Below are 16986 nucleotides of genomic sequence, written 5' to 3' on the forward strand. Positions count from 1 at the left end.
AATCATTTGTCATCTGTATCTGAGCCCCCTCTCTTTCTGACATATCTACTTACAGGACTACTCATGTGAGAGAGTTTGCACGATCTATGGTCATTGGAAGCCAGAGACCTGAAACTCCGTCTAGAGTGAACAGGAACACAGACATAAACATGGCCAGCGGGCAACATCCATTTTAAATGTAATGGTGATTGTTTTAGGGGAGGTGAACTGGTAGGTACACTTGCTCCATAGTCCCCTTTATATCGTGTTTGTTTCAACAGCTATAAGGCAGACTCTTTTTTCTGGATGCAGCTGAAACTATTCAACAGCAGATCCAAGGGCTTGCATTCCAGGGAGATAGCAGCAGTTGATCCAGTGATGTCAGAACATCAGATAGCACTGAAAGATCTGGAGTGATCAGCCAGTGCTTCATTTTGTTGGCACATATTTCATATTTACAATAGGACCCAGTGAATGATAGTGAGGAAATGTGAGAGGAAGAAATACAGAAGATACAAACAGCTAGTCAACATTTATGCAATTTATACTACTTATGAGGAAACATAGCTGTTACGTAAGTTTGTGTTTCTACATAAATACATAAACTGCACTAAAAAAAATGACTGATTCATTGTAGGGGAAGTAATTTACATGTGTGACAGAGTTCTTTGTTTTCCTCCTTGAGGAATGTTCTAATTCAAAGCAAAGCTGTTCACATCTGAAATAAATGGGAAAAAAATAAACAAGTTATAATGGTGACTTTCCATCTATTTTTAATTTACACTATACAGCGATAAGGGACAAATCTTCAACCAGTATGAATTGTCCACTGAAGTCAACAGAGCTTGGATTTTATTATGAACAGTTTGCATAGCTGTAGCCCAAACTTAGTAAATTCTAGGAGCAAAATCAAACCAGATTTAGTGGAACCGAGCTCAGCTCAAAAAATGCAAAGGACAATAAAATTGTTCCGATAAAGAGAAGTCAACATTTTATATAAGAGACCATTTGCTAGGATCTAATGAAGATGGGTTTTTTTTGGGAGGAGGATATTTACACATAGTCACTGTGTGTTTGGAAGAGCCTTGGATCATGACTGTACAGTAACTCCTCACTTAAAGTTGTCCCGGTTAACATTGTTTCATTGTTACATTGCTCATAGACTCATAGCTCAGAAGGGACCAATATGATCATCTAGTCTGACCTCCTGCACAAGGCAGGCCACAAAACCCTACCCATACACATTTATAACAAACCCATGACTGAGTTATTGAAATCCTCAAAATTGAGATTTGAAGACCTCAAGCTGCAGGGAATCCACCAGCAAGCGACCCATGCCCCACGCTGCAGAGGAAGGCGAAAAACCTTCAGGGCCTCTGCCAATCCGCCCTGGAGGAAAATTCCTTCCCGACCCCAAATATGGCGATCAGCTAAACCCTGAGCATGTGGGAAAGACTCACCCAGCACCCAAGAAAGAATTCTTTGCATTAACTCAGTTCCCATCCCATCGCAACATCCCCTCACAGACATTGAGCAGAACTTATCTGCGATAATCCAAATTCAATTCGCCCAATTAAAACTTCCCATCATAACATCCCCTCCAATATACTTATCAGCTTAATCTTAAAGCAGATAAGTCTTTTGCCCCCACTACTTCCGCGGAAGGCGTTCCAGAACTTCATCCCCTAATGGTGTAGAAACCTTCGTCTTAATTTCAAGATCTAAACTTACTAATATCCAATTTGTACCAATTCGTGCTCGTGCCTTACATTAGTAACTAAACTTAATAATTCTCCTCTCCTCTAACGTTAATCCCCCTGATATTATTTATATAGAGCAAGCATATCCCCCCGGAGCCTCCTTTTGGCAAGGCTAAACAAGCCAAGCTCTTTGAGTCATCCTTCATAAGCAGATTTTCCATTGCATCGGATTCATCCTAGTAGCGTCTCTGAACCTGGTTACAGTTTGACATTTCATATCTGCTTAAGACATGGACACCAGACTGCCACCACATATTTCCAGGTGGGGATTCCACCAGCGCCGTATATAACGGCACTACTCACCTCCTCTCCCTGCTGGATATCCTCGCCCGATGCAGTCCTAAAACCGCATTTTGCTTTTTAACAGCCATAATCACGATTGCGCGCTCATAGTCATCTGCGTATCACCAATACACCAAGGTCCTTCTCTCTCCTCTAGTTATCCAACTGATGCGTCCCCTAATCGTATATCTCAAATATCTTGATTAATTAATCTCCTAAGTGCATGATCATGCACTTGTTCACTAATGATATTTATCTATTATCTAGACTAGCGTGTACAAGGTGGTCGAGATCTTTCCTGAAATATGTATCCGTGTCGCTCCCGTTTAGCAATACCATCCAGCTTGTGTCATCCGCAAAACTTTATTAACAACATTTCGCGCTCTTGGGGGGGCCGAAGGTTCAGTTAATAAATAGGTTAAATAAGATCGGTCCCAAAACCGATCTTAGAGGACTTCGCTAGTAATACTCCTTCCAGCCTGACAGTTCACGCCTTTAGTACACCCGCTGAGTCTCCTTTAACCATGTTCCTTATCCACCTTACATACTTTCACATTTCATCCTCTTCTTTCAATTAACTAACAGTTCAATGCGGAACCGTGTCAAACGACCTTACTGAAATCGAGGTAAATTAGAATATACGCATTTCCATTAGTCTAAGTAATCCGTTCATCTCTAAGAAGAGATGAGATCAGGTTGGTTTGGCACGATCTACCTTTAGTAAATCCATGTTGCAATTCGTCCCAATTACCATTGACCTCAATGTCCTTAACTACTTTCTCCCTTAAAATTTTTACCAAGACCTTACACACGACAGACGTCAAGCTAACAGGCCTATAATTACCCGGATCACTTTTATTCCCTTTCGTAAAAATAGGATCAATTAGGGAACGTGCTCATTTAAAGTTGTGCAATACTCCCTTCTAATATTTGGCAGCCGCCTGCTTTGTCCACTACTTGCAGGAAGAGGAGCCTGTTGCTGCTAGCTGGTGGGGGCTTGTAACCAGGGTGGACTGGCAGCCCCCCTATCACTCCCCGCTCCCCTAAGTTCCCTGTGCTGCAGCAGGCTAGCAATTGGCAGTTCAGCTGTCCCTCCCGCCCACTGCCATGTGCTACTCCTGTCCTCTGCCTTGGAGCTGCTCCCAGAGCCTCCTGCTTGCTGTGGAGGGGATGGGGGAAGGGAAGGACTAATGTCAGGATGTCCCCCTCCCCCCCACTCCTGCACCCCATGTACCCCTTCTCGATATAGAGCAGGGAGGGGACACAGAAGGAGAGAGACATAGAGAGCTTGGGGCAGCAGCTGCTGTCTCAACTTCCTGATCTCCTTAAAAAGACAATGCACTTAAGAGTGGGTCAGTTTACTTAAAGGGGCAGTGTGCATCTCTCTCTCTCCTACACACAAGGTGTGTGTGTGTCTCTGTCTGCTATGCTTTCTCCCCTCCCCTCCATTCCTGCTGCCTTGTAGAGTGTCAGAGGCTACATCAACAACGTGTTAACCCTTGAGGGCTCAGCCAAGTGCTAGTTCATCATTTAGTAGCAAGGCTTCCTGGGAAATATGCCTCCCTCTTCCACCCTCTAACTTCACCACCTCAAACAAGCTTCACAATCATCATAGCTGTGAATAGTATTAAACTGTTTGTTTAAAACTTATAATATAGCTATACAGACAGTATTTTTTTTGTCTAGTGAAAAAAATTTCCCTGGAACCTAAACCCCCCCCACTTACATTAATTCTTATGGGGAAATTGGATTCACTTAACATTGTTTCACTTAAAGTCACATTTTTCAGGAACATAACTACGTTAAGTGAGGAGTTACTGTACTGAAATCTGAGGCAAATCTTCACCTGCTGTAAATTGTCCATTGAATTTGATGGAGCTATGACAAAAGTTTTTGTTCCAAAATCAATGGGAATTAGGCTCATAAATCACATAGACGGTTTTGAAAATTGTATCTTAAATGACTCGTTCATATCCTAATAAACTGTGACATTGACTATTGCAGCCTGTTCTCTAGTCTTCTGGATGCTTACCATGTCTCTCCTCAGTCCATCCAAAACTCTGTCACCAAATCATCTTTCCCACCTTTCATTTTGATCATTCCCTAATTCATATCCATCCACCAGCTCTACTTTGCTCTACGTATCAATTTCAAGGTCCTTACACTTTTCTCCCTTTGCATTCCCCCAGTTTTTTCCATTCTGCCATTGAGATAAGCCTTGATTTCCCCCTTCTTTTCTTTCTCCCATTCGCAGCTTTTGTAGCTTCATTTGCCAATCCTCCACTCCAACCTCACTTGGGTCCCTTCTAAGAACTCACCTCTGCCACGTCATTTGCAAAAGGATAGCCAACTACCCGCATAACTGAAATTAATGGCTACACCAAGGAGTTTCCATGTCTTACCAAGTTACTGCATAACCTAATTTTTGTACTCTTTTCCCTTCTTTCTTTCCCCTTTTTTGTCTGACTTTGGCTCTCACTAGTGTCCTATCTGGTTTTTTACATTGCAAGCTTTATGTAACAGGGACAGGATCTTTTCTTTTTGCTTTGAAATTCCTAGCACATATTTGGGCGCTCAGAATGCGTTGTAATTTCCACTTGGAGTTATAGCAGACAGCCTGCTGCTGCCTTGGAAACTAGTGAACTGTTTGCTGGATCAAGAAATCAACAATGACACACACATACCCAATACAGAACCTCAGTATCCTCTACAAAAGAAGTGTGAATTGTTGTAGCAAAAACCATAGAAGATGGAGGAGGACAAAGAAGAAGGGAAGATGGCCCTGGAGTGATGATCCTGCCGACTCTGTCAAATTCTGTAAAGTTAACAAAATAAGTCATTCTGAATACTGTCGCATGAAAGCTAGAGTTAAGGTTGATTGCCCCTTGTGTCTATAGGTCATAACTGGGGAGAGTGGTTCAGCTACTTTGGAGACTCATTAGCAGATATTTGTTCACTGTCTGCAAGGCTGCTGAGTCTTTCAGCGGCATTAAGAGGGGATATCAACAGATTATTAGATATTTGGAGAGGTGACATCCTTTTCCTATCCCCCTCCTCTAGAGCCCTTCAATAATCATGCACTTGGTTTATGCTGTGTAGTAGTAGCCATATTGGTTCCAGGATATTAGAGAGAGAAGGTGGGTGAGGTAATATCTTTTATTGGACCAACTTTTGTAAGATGGTCCAATAAAAGATTTTACTCATCCATCTTGTCTCTCTAATTCACTTGGTTTGACTAACAACACCCTAACCATCAGCCTGTCACACGGGCCTACAGCAGAATATAAGAACAGCCATACTGGGCCAGACCAAAGGTCCATCTAGCCCAATATCTTGTCTTCCAACAGTAACCAATACCAGTTTCACCAGTGGGAATGAATAGAACAGGTAATCATCAAGTGATCCATCCCCTGTCACCAGTGGCAGATTAACAAATTTGTCACCCCTAGGCCCTCAAAAAATTCCAACAACCCCCCGTGCCAGCTCACCTCTGCTCCCTCATGGCAAGCCTGGGAGGGAGGGGGGAGAAGGGGAGTTGTTTCGCATGCTCGGGGGATGGCGAAGGTGGAGTGATGGTAAGCTGGGGCAGGGAGTGGTTTCCTGCCCCCCACCCCCCAAACAGTTACTCCCTGCGCCCGCCGGCCCCAGGTCACCTCTGCTATCCCCCGAGTGCGCCGCTACTCGCTTCTCCCTCCCTCCCTCCTGGCACTTTTTCATGGCAAGCCTGGGAGGGAGGGGGGAGAAGGGGAGTTGTGGTGCTCGGGGGATGGCAGCGGTGGAGCGGAGGTGAGCTGGGGCGGGGACCGGTTCTCGCTCCCCCCCCCCAGTTACTCCCCGTGCCCGCGGCCCCCAGCTCATCTCTGCTCTGCTTCCTCCAAGCATTCTGCTACTCGCTTCTCCCTCCCTCCCTCCCTCCCAGTGCTTTCACACGGCAAGCTTGGGAGGGAGATGGAAGGAGGGAAGCGTGGCGTGCCTGGGGGAGGAGGTGGGCCGGGGACAGGGCGGGCACTTCCATTAGGCGACCCTAGGCAGTCGCCTAGGGCGCCAGGATTCGGGGGGCAGCATTTTGTGAGTTCCCCATGGGGTGCACGGGAGCATCCAGTTCCGCTCCAGTCACGCCACCGAAGAAGGACCTTCTGCTGACACACTGCGGAAAACAGCGGCAGGCAATTGAGCAGTTCAATGACTGCCGCTGTCGCCTGCGGCATTTCGGTGGAGGGTCATTCTTCGGTGGCGCGATGGGAGTGGGACCGGAAGCTCCCGCGCACCCTGTGGGGACCGCACAAAATGCCGCCCCCCGAATTCTGCCTAGGGCGCCAGAAACCCTGGCACCGCTCCTGGCCGGGGATTTGGGGAAGGGGTGGAGTTGGGGAGGGGGCATGAGCAAATTTGTCACCCCTGCAAAATTGCCGCCTGAGGCCTAGGCCCTGTTGGCCTAGGCGATAATACGCTGCTGCCTGTCACCCATTCCCAGCTTCTGGCAAATAGATGCTAAGTCCATGTTATGACAAGATAAAATTGAATCCATTCTATACTAGATATACAGGAGTGTCCATGATTTTGGGTGAGTCTGATACTTTTCCATTATGCAGCCGAAATAGAAATTGTTGCAGTAAATATTTTTCCTGACATTTGCTTTTTCTGCATTAACTGCAAAAATAACCAGATCTACAGCATCTTTGTTATGGGGTTCAGTTTGAGAATTTGATGAATATTTTGTGGCCAGATTTATTTAATTTGACATTTTTGAGTCAAGAATTTGGTAAGTGTTTTTGTAAATAAACCACCTGTAATGGGGGCCCTTACCTCTGAAGCATCTACTGGTAGCACAGTGCAGTGCTGCAATTATGTCTCTGCCTCAGTTTCCCACATTGGGCTTTCAAGAAGTTCAGTGAGGCTTATGTATATTGAACAGGCCCCTTCAGGGGTTGGGTTTATTTAACCCAAGGCTGGAACCTTTACACAAATAGGGCTCCACACCAGCATCCTAGGTGGAGGGGGAGGAGGCTGAATTAATCTTCATCCATCTACCCCATTTATGTCCAGGTCATTGACCAGTGAGGCCCTATTGACTCAAACCTCTCTTCTGGAGTCAGGGTCTCTTGTCATCCAGTTGGGAAGGGTCTCTCCTCTTGAGTCAAAGTCCCCACAGAGGTCATACCATGGCAACCCGCCCTGTAATTTCCTGGTGTTGCTGCTGCTGTCTTATGAAGTCTGTCCATTGGGACTAGTTTGTGGGGACTTGGCATTCATAGCTCCCTCCAACCTCTTCCACCTAGGAGCATTCTGCCTTGGTTTCCTTTCCCAGTGAGCTCCCTCTGAGAAGCCCCCCATATGGGAGCGTTCTCTTTCTGCCTTCTGGACTGTTCCTCTTCTCAGAAGGTGTTCCTTAACTAATTAGCTGCTGGCCAGCAACTTAGGCAATCTGTTATCCCCAGATGGATTTGGCTTGGTTTGTTCTCTTTAGCAGAGCCTGTTGCAGGTAGGCTGAAGGCCTGATTGCTCTCAGGGGCCAGCTTCTCTATGGCTCCCCCTATGTATAGATCTGAGTTAAATATATAATATTAGGGTGATCTTCAAGATGGGACTGAAGGGGGGCTTAAGTGATTCATAGTCTTTATGCTGGCCCCCTTCATACAGGTGAATATCCCTCTCCTTGAATAATTTGATTTTCTTAGCATATTTTTCAAATAAATTATCTGACCATTTTTAGAAATCTATCCACCTCATTGCAACAACCTTCACAGCAAATAATTGCATATTTGTGTTTTGAGGAATAGGAAAGAAACTATTTAACCTACCTTTGCAAACAAAGCTTCAAATTCACGATAACCAGCTGTGACATATTCTGAATAATAATAATAATCTGTGGCGTTTTCTGGAAGATAGTCATCTGTGTAATTGTCTAAATGACAAAATGGTTTTGGATGAGTCTATTTGCATCTTGTACAAATATATTTAGAATTATTGAAGGTGCCTCTCACATACCCAGAATATCTATGTTCTATTTAAAATCACACATCAGAACAGATGAACACCTCTCCCAGCCTACTTTGTGCTCTGTGCATGTCAAACATTTTGAATGTTGGAAAACACAAGAAGCCCCCAAACAAAATTATCTTTGTTAAGCTGGAGTTAAGGATATGAGCACATACAGGAAGACAGAAGAATATAGAGACAGTCTTGGTCTTAGATACTGTGACATTTTCTATTAACACTTTAGACTCACAAAGTTGATCAGAAAATTCAAAACTGATATTTTTTGATACATGTAAATATTGTTACTTAGCTGTTTGTTAGCTCTTTCAGGAACAATTTAAATATAAAGTTAAAATATTTTATTTTCCAAATCGAGGTACAATGTTCATGTTTAACTTGATATCTGCATCAATATTTATATTCATAATTGCACAGGGTAATACTTCAGAACACCCAGGAAGATACCAACACACCTTCCCGTAAGCATGGTATGCATGTGTTGAATGGGGCTGGGTGGTGACTGTGCTTCACACAAGCTACTGATTGCTCTCTGAGCAGTGTGTCCTCAAAACCAAATTTCCTCATGTCCTTAATGTTTGGGTTGCTTTTTGGAGTACTTGAGCAATTGTAACTGTTACACAACAGAGGATTTTTCTCCTGGGATATTTTGAAACTTGCATGCTACCACAGCATTCCTGGGGTTGGAGTGTGGGTTAGGATGGGGATATAGAGAAAACAAAGTAAAATAATTGTCATTCAAGGGTATATGTTTTAACAGCCAAACTTTAATGTTACCCATCAGAGGGACACCATCTGCACCTGTTGCACATGTGGTACACATTTTCACATTCAGAAGGTACATTTCTATGTAAGTAGGCTCTGAATGAGCTCTCCCTTGATATCTAGTGGTGAACTAGGGAAAAGATCTGATGAGAAGACTGCAGACACACCTCTGCCTAGACAGGATCAGGAGAAAGACCCACATTGCCAAGATGATCAATTTTGGCTATTTTGGGTTAAAATTCACTTTAGTATTGAATACATCAATAATGAAATGTTGTTATCCTTATTGTATGAGTAAAGAGCAGCAGGTCTGTACTTAGCATGCCCTGATTGAGGGGCTCAACCTACATTTAATGTCATTCAGTAAGAAGGGCGTAGTGATGCAAAATCCAAGTAGGAGTTAGAGGGCATGGGGATGGGTGTTCTTACCTGGTGGTGTGGACCTGTTTCAAGAGTCCTAGAAGCCTGGTTTGATTTCCCCCCTACCCCACACCAGTGTTAAGAGCCAACTAGATTCATTTTTCCTGAGTGACCACTAGACCTGAACTCATTGTTAATTGATCTGAGGGGGATGAACCTTCTCCTTAGTATGGAGACAGCATTGTGCAGAAGAGAGGTTCCCCACTACTCAATGAAATCATTAAAGTGCTGAAATCACTGAGAACTGGGCTAAGTGGTGGAATCTCAGAACAGCATTGCAGTGAGAGGCAGAGATGATCACTGTGGCAGGAAACAGCAGCAGAGACAAACAGTGGCAGAGGCTGCAAAGACACTGATGAACAGGGGAGCCAGAAGAGGGGCTGCAACCTGATGCACCCTAGATAGATGTGTGCCAGGCTCTCTCTCTTGCCACAGAAGGAACAGGGATTGTGGGAGTTTGTGAACCATGCCAGGTATATGCTTATGCTTATGGCTCTTTGGAGGAGCCTCCAACTAATATTTCTGGTGGGCTGTGGAACCAGAGTGGAGTACAGTCTGACCCACCTGGGTTCCTCACCCTCCTCAGGTGACTGCAGGTCCCACCACTCAGCGTCAGTGCAGGACACAAGAGTGAGGAAGTGGATGGTATGAATCATGAGCACATATAGAGGTCCTCTGGGTGCAGTTTTGAGGCAGACTGGCTGGATATCATGCCTCCGGCTCTTGTGATGTATCAGGGCATCTGAAGAGGTTCGTGGAGGTGACTGGCGGGGGGGAGGGAGGGAAGGAGAGGAGACAGTGTAGTGGTAAAATAAGAAATGCATAAAGTAACTTAAACTAAAGTCCACATTCCCCAGATGAGAAGTGGGTAAAATCCATTTACCCTTGACTGCACTATGGGTCAGGGAGGACTTCATAGAGAGGGGAGAGAACTCATTGAGGAAGGAGACCCAGGAGAGAAGGGTGAGGGTGAGTTCCCTCTCTCTGGGAAGGGCCTGGTGAAGGCAGGCTCCAGAGAACTACAGAGGGTAGGTTAGGCTTCTGTGGGAGACCTGGTGATAGAGCCTGTAAGAAGTAGGCTGGTCTCTACGAGAAGTTGCCATAGTCCCTGGGGAAGGGAGAGGAGGCAAAGCAGTGGGCAAACCTGTTAGGAAGTCTGCAGGGAAAAGCCCTGGGAGATAGAGCTCTGCCAATGGAGCAGAACAGAAATTCGGCAGTCCCTGGAAGAAGTAGCATAGTCCAAGAGGGACAGAAGGACTCTTTGTTAGGATGTTGGTGTGGATTCTTTCATTGTACTTTTGTTACTCCAGAAGGAGACAGAACTATAAAGAGGTGACCTGGCTGGAGGGCTAGACCATAGAAGACATAGCCACAAACAGGCCATCACAAGAACCAAGAAGTGATCACTAGAGGTCGCTAGAGGCTAAGACTACTGTAACACCATGACCTATTGCTAGGACTTCAACAGCAGTGAACATAGCCATAAGCGCCAACTTCGTGGGTGCTCAGGCTGGAGCAGCCCCAGGGAAAAATTGGTGGGTGCTCTGCACCCACTGGCAGCCAAGCTTCCCGTCCCACCTCACCTCCGCCTCCTCCCCTGAGTGCGTCGCGTCCCCACTTCTCCGCCTACTTACCAGTGCTTGCTGCTGCAAAACAGCTGTTTTGGGGCATAATAAGCTCCGGGAGGGGGGAGAAGCAGGAATGCAGTGCGCTCAGGGGAAGAGGTGGGGCTGGGGTGGGGATCTGGGGAAGGGGTTGGAATAGGGGCCGAGAGGAATGGACTTCGGGGACGGGGCAGGAGGAGCCGGGGCAGGAGTGGAGTTGAGGCAGGGCCAGAGGGAGAGGGGAGGTTGAGCACCCACCGATGCAGAAGTCAGCGCCTATGAACATAGCCACTTACACTCCCTTTCAGTCATACTGTAAAATCTGTGCCTGTTCTTTGAACAGCATGGAAGCTGTGAACAATAGATGTCAAAAGAAATTTGAAAACAGCGAAAAACATTTTTTCTCCTAAAAGAGATACATAAAAAAGCTTAAATTCAGGGTAGATCGTCTTAACACGTTTATGATCTGTTTACATATTTTATGCAACTTGATCAAAGTGCAGTATGTTCTCTCACCATAGAAATAAAATGTGTGGTTCCAAATGGAAAAATTGAGATATGATTCCCATCCTTCTCCAGCAGCATTTCCTGGTGGGATGAGGGGGAAAGCTATATATTAGTGCAGGACAAATACAAGTGCAATACATTTCCTGGGGAGGAGGGGGAAAAGCAATACATTAATGCAGAAAGCAATACAAACCTGTCTTCATACATCCTGAGAACTGAGATTCTCATAAGGTCAGATTGTGAACGCCTCACTCCCACCAGTGAACAGCTACTCGCATGAATATTGACATTGATTATTGGGATTTCTTGTGCTAGTAATTGCACCCTAACGGGAGTAAGGATATCACAGACTGGCCCATAATTAGCTTTGAGAACCTTGGATGAAAGGCATCATATTACAAAATGATTTAGAATTGTATGTGAGAACTCATTTTCCTCTAAAGGTATGTATTTGGAGCTGTTGATCTATGCTGGGCAATGATCACATATCTAATGCTGCAGTTTTTTGTACTCTTCTATGGGTCAGTATAGTGGGGTGGTCACCTGCTCCTGGCCTGAAAGGGGTTAAAAGCCAGCCCATAGGCTGGGCTGATTGGGAGGCAGCCTGAGCTGTGGCCATGCCCCAAACCAGACTCAGCTGGCCCTATTAAAGACAGGGAAGCCGGGGTAGAAACACATAGTTTCCTCTAGCTGTAGCAGGAGATAGACCTGGCTCTAGGGAGCTAGAGAAGGTGGAGCAGGGCTGGGGGAAGGCCAAGGGTGCTCTGGCCTGGAAACCTCACAGGCTGTGGCCTAGTAGAAGGCCAAACAGGTACTGGGGTTGCTGGGGACAGCCCAAGGCTAGGCAGAGGCAGCAGGTCCAAACCCAACCTTGCCTATGATGAGTGGCTTATACTGCAGTCTGCCCCAGGGAATGGGGTCTAGTTGGTGACTGGTGGTACTCTATGACTGGGGTGGGGTGCGGTGGGGTGGGGGTTCCCTGGGGTGGGGAAACCCTGAGAGTGAGGGGTTACTGCCAGGGGGCAGCACCCTAGATAACAGGGTACCGGAATCCAGGGAGGGATGTAGAGCCTAGCGGCAGTGGGACAGACTGCAGAGGGTGCTCCAAGGCTGAAAATGAGCAGGACACCAAGACACCAGCAGGAGGCACCGCAGGGGTCAGTCCCACATTGCTACAGTTGGTATGTTTAATGTGGATATCAATTTCTCTGATATGTCTATGAATTTAAAAAAATTCTCAATTACCTTAATATCTAGACACCATGAACTGGTTTTTGAATAATATTACGGTTGTCTCTTAAAGATCGAGCCCTCTCCACTTCCTTTATCTCAAGCTTCTTAAAATGAGATTATGCTTCTGATTGGAATAAGCTTTCTAAATGCCTAGCCTTACTGAAATAATATAGTTTAAAAGACTCAAGAAAGGGGAAATGGCTAAATATCAGGCAATTAACTTTTTTGAAAGTCTGAGTTTAAACTCCTTTTCAGGTGGTAATATTGCAAGCCAGTTGGATTTTTGGGGAAAGGTCCATTTGTGCAAACAGTTATGCCTATGCATAGGCATGCTCCCATGTATAGATCCCAACTGGCCTTTTAATGATCAGGGTTGGGGTGTAGTTCAGTGTCTTGGGTCAATATTTTTTCTCTTCACCTGCAATGGTTACTCTTTGTTCTGTGAGGGAGTTATCTATTTACCTACTAGATTCATTTCAGCATGTTGTAAAGACCTTTGGCATGAGAATTATTGGTGTTTAGCCATGCCTCTTGTATCTGTCATGATAGTCCTGCTATTTCATTTCATTGGGGTTTAGGTCTAGTGTTCTGTTACTCATTAGGCAAATGCACATGCTGTCAAGATAGGAAATAGAAGAACATAACTTTGAGTTTGATGCCCATATTGATTCTACCTTTATCACACTATTTGGGATAAGATTATTAATTGCTTACATATTTATTATGTGATTCTGATGAGAGGTGGACTGGTATCCCATATTTTGACACTCTCACAATTTGAGGGGTTTGAAATCCGTGCTTGAATTTTTTTCAGTCAGAATCTATATAGCAGGCTGACCTAGAAACCCAAATCTAAATAAACCCAGTCTATAAAGATGCTTGAAAATTGGACCCAAACTCAGCTCGAGATCTCTCTGTGAGCCAACTTGTAACCCTGTGTTTCCAAAGCACTCAGAACTTGGGAGGAAGCTTGGAATCCCCAGAACTGAACTTGCATCTGAATTGTGTAGCTTGCACCCATGTCCAATTCAAATGTAAATAAAACTCTAAATAATTGTTCAGTTTCTAAAAATGTACTGTCTTTTTTTTTTATAGTATAAACTTTAACCTCTGCTCCTAGTTACAAATTCTTCCATGTCTTAAACTTGCTTTAGCAGCCTCTCTTCAAAAGCATTGTTCCAATCCAATCAATTCCTTTAAAAACATTATATTGGAACTATGGATATCACCTAGCATTGTTTGTGCTGCATTTAAATTGTGTGTGTGTGTGGTTTTTTTTTTGGTTATCTTTTAATTGGCTGTTTGAAGGGTAAGGAAATGAGAAAAGAACTTGTAATTTCACCTGGAAATCCCCAGCAAGTGATGATCTCAGTGGTTTGAGCACTGGCCTGCTAAACCCAGGGTTGTGAGTTCAATCCTTGAAGGGGCCATTTAGGGATCTGGGGCAAAAATCTGTCAGGGGCTTAGTTCTGCTTTTAGCAGGGGGTTGGACTAGATGACCTCCTGAGGTCCCTTCCAACCCTGATATTCTATGATAATGACATCAGTGCTTAAACAGCTTATTTGTCATTTTCTCTAGCAGAGTCAAAAGTAAGTAAATTTAAAAACAGGAGGTTGAAAGTATGCAATTAAAAACAATTGTATAACTAAAAGAAAAATGCAAATTACATTTAAGACCTTTTTTCTTTTTTGTGTGTATCAAATATAATTAAAAACACGCCAAAAGCGACTGAATTATATAGGTGAAGCAAAGTTAATTTTAATATTTTGTGTTGCAGGAAAAAACCACTGAAAATAAGGTTTCTGTAGCATGTATCCAGAAGGATCATAAAATGCCTAATGGAGTTCACCAACAGACTTTTATACAAACCTATTAATAGTTGTGCCCATCATTGAAAAGCAAACACCTCTGGGGTGAAATGTGGCAGGTGTTTAACAGCACTGCCATCAAACAGATTAGGAAGAAAATAATGCTTTTCCTATTAGAAACTCTAGAGGAAGTTAGGAAGACAGAATGTAATTATCTAAGGTGGAGTTTGGCTAGAAATCCTAGGTTAACAACAACCCTACTCTTACAAAAAGGTTTTACAAGATCTTTAGTGAATCAACTTTACAGGACATTGGCTTTGCATCTAATCTGAAAGATGGCAGGCCCTGCAGCACAATGCCATCTATCACCAACATACAGCTTTAGTGCTGTGCTGATCTAAAATAGGAACTGATACCTACTTACTTTAGCTCGAAGGACTTCCATCAAGAATTCCACCAGCCAGCCTGACCCTGCTTAAAATGAGCAATCTAAGGGATCCTAGCACATGGCAGTTTGACGGCTAAAGTATATTTTCCACTTTCTAAATTTCCTTTCAGTTTTGAAAGGCTTTGTTCCATTTCACATTCAGGTAATAGAGGAGAATAGTACCTCCCAAGCAGCAATCTATTGTGCTTCATCCTTCAGATGTAAACCATTAGCTGGGAAGTCTTCCCCTCCTCCTGTGTGTCAGAGCACCCTTCTGAAGACACTGTATGTGTCTTTTGAGGCACCTAGTAAGACCACATGCATCACGCCTGTGCTAACCCTACTCTGGTTTTAAGATCCAAATTGCCCCCCTTGCTTTTAAAATACTCTGTAAAAATCATTCCAGTCTCTTTTACATACCTTGTTTCTCCCTGCTGTCCTCCTTGCTCATCTAACAATGGTCTCCTTATTGCCTCACCTCATGGTGGTGCAAGAGCCTTCTTCTCCGGATCATAAGGCTTTCTGCATCTCTTCCTCAGCCACCTTATAGCTTGCTTCAGATACCCACTGAAAACCTCATCTGCCTTTCCTGTGCCTCTTCATGTCTCTGCTGCTATTTAACTATATTATATGCAGCTATTCTGTAAAGTATTTTAGGATACAATATACCATCCTTCCCATGTAAAACTGTACCCTATAAGCTTACATCCATTGCACTTAGGTGGTTTTTGATCCCTGTCTTTCACTTCTTCGCCTTTCCCTCTCCATTTGTTGTTTTTAATTACAAAATAAATCCAAACAAATGATTACTAACTGCTGAAGAAGCAACATTTCTTTATAAGTACCTGGTAGGTACGATTTCTTGATCAGTACAGTTAACAACATAACTTAATTAACTGCAATCCACAAAAAAGTTAAAGTAAATTATTTACCCAGTAAAGTCTGGAAAACCAAGGCTGCTGTTAATAAAAAGGCCATTCTGTCACAGCTGGTTCACCCACTGACTGCTTCTTAGCCTTGTCCTATTCTGTAATTTTTTGAGGAACCAATGCAGTTATTTGGAGTGTAACAGGAAATGACACTGCTCTAAGGGTTGGAACAAGTGACCCCCTCATGAGAAAAGGCAGGACAGTTTTGCCCAAGTTTTTTTCCCCTCAGAAGATTGCCTTCATATGCCATACTCTGTACTGCAAACTGAGCTGCTGCTCTTCCTGTTAAAAGGTGTTAACTACAAATGGAAACAGAGGGGAAAATCCAGTGAATGGTGCTGGGAAGTTCACTTCTGGAAGCCTTTAATTTAGGAAGAAGGTTTCCTAATGGAGACAGGCATTGATACCAACTTCCTGACCTTTAACAACAATGCCAACTTTGTTTGCCAAGAGACAAATTGTTAGAGGTCAGGAAGTCAGCTAGCAAAAGTGAAAATTATGAAAACAACAACAATTTTACACAAGAAAGATTATGTGAAAAGTCGACTTCAGGAAAAGTGCTACTTTCCAAACATTTGAGAGAAGGCAACCACAGAAGAAAGAAACTGAAGAAAATATCCCTTCACCTCTAGGAACCACTTAGTCATAATAAGACACAGTCAGTGTCACTAGGTAACTTACAGTTTAGTAAGCAGTCCTACAACAGATTCTCCAATGTTTACACTTCTTGATCTTCACTAGTGACCTTGACTTTTCCCATCAAATACATTTTTAAGCACACCCTGTAGAAACAAGTACGAATGCAGTCCCTGCCACAAAGAGTATAAATGTAATGCCATGTAACAAATCAGAGGCACAAACAGATAAAAAGTGCAGGGGATGGAAGGAAAAAGAGAACTCCAGGGGGTTGAGCATGAGATTGCCAAAGTCTGTCAGGTGTGAACCTGTCTCCAGGGCTGTGTTCCGACTTCCGGGTTTTGTTTTTGGTTGCTCATGTTCCCTGTCCTCATTTCTCATAGATGAAAAATAGAAATGAATTCTGAGAGTAGTCTGAACAAGGCAAAGGAGATATGAGAAACAGCTGTGCAGAGGCATCTCTCCCTGCCACAGCCCTGAGCCCCTGCATGTGGCTTAATAGGCAGCTATGCAGCCATGCAGTTTAGAGGGAACTTAGGTGGGTGTGTGGGTGTAGAATGAGGAACGCAAAAAAGAAATGAGGTCAGATGTCAGAAAGGTGCTGCGTGATGGTGTTTTCCCCTCCTTTTGCTGTTGCC

The 16986-nt window shown here is 44.0% G+C and overlaps 1 long non-coding RNA gene across 1 annotated transcript; it reads right to left on the reverse strand.

Annotated features, from left to right (window-relative positions):
- Positions 1 to 530: 530 nt before the first annotated feature.
- Positions 531 to 15799, reverse strand: LOC116831874 (uncharacterized). The gene is made up of 5 exons (XR_004375303.2): positions 15716 to 15799; positions 11324 to 11395; positions 7823 to 7926; positions 4706 to 4836; positions 531 to 697 (listed from the first exon to the last, which is right to left on the reverse strand). It is a non-coding gene; the product is annotated as an uncharacterized LOC116831874 (long non-coding RNA).
- Positions 15800 to 16986: the final 1187 nt, after the last annotated feature.

The sequence above is a fragment of the Chelonoidis abingdonii genome, chromosome 11 (assembly GCF_003597395.2).
Source record: "Chelonoidis abingdonii isolate Lonesome George chromosome 11, CheloAbing_2.0, whole genome shotgun sequence".
In the NCBI taxonomy this organism is placed as follows: Eukaryota; Metazoa; Chordata; order Testudines; family Testudinidae; genus Chelonoidis; species Chelonoidis abingdonii.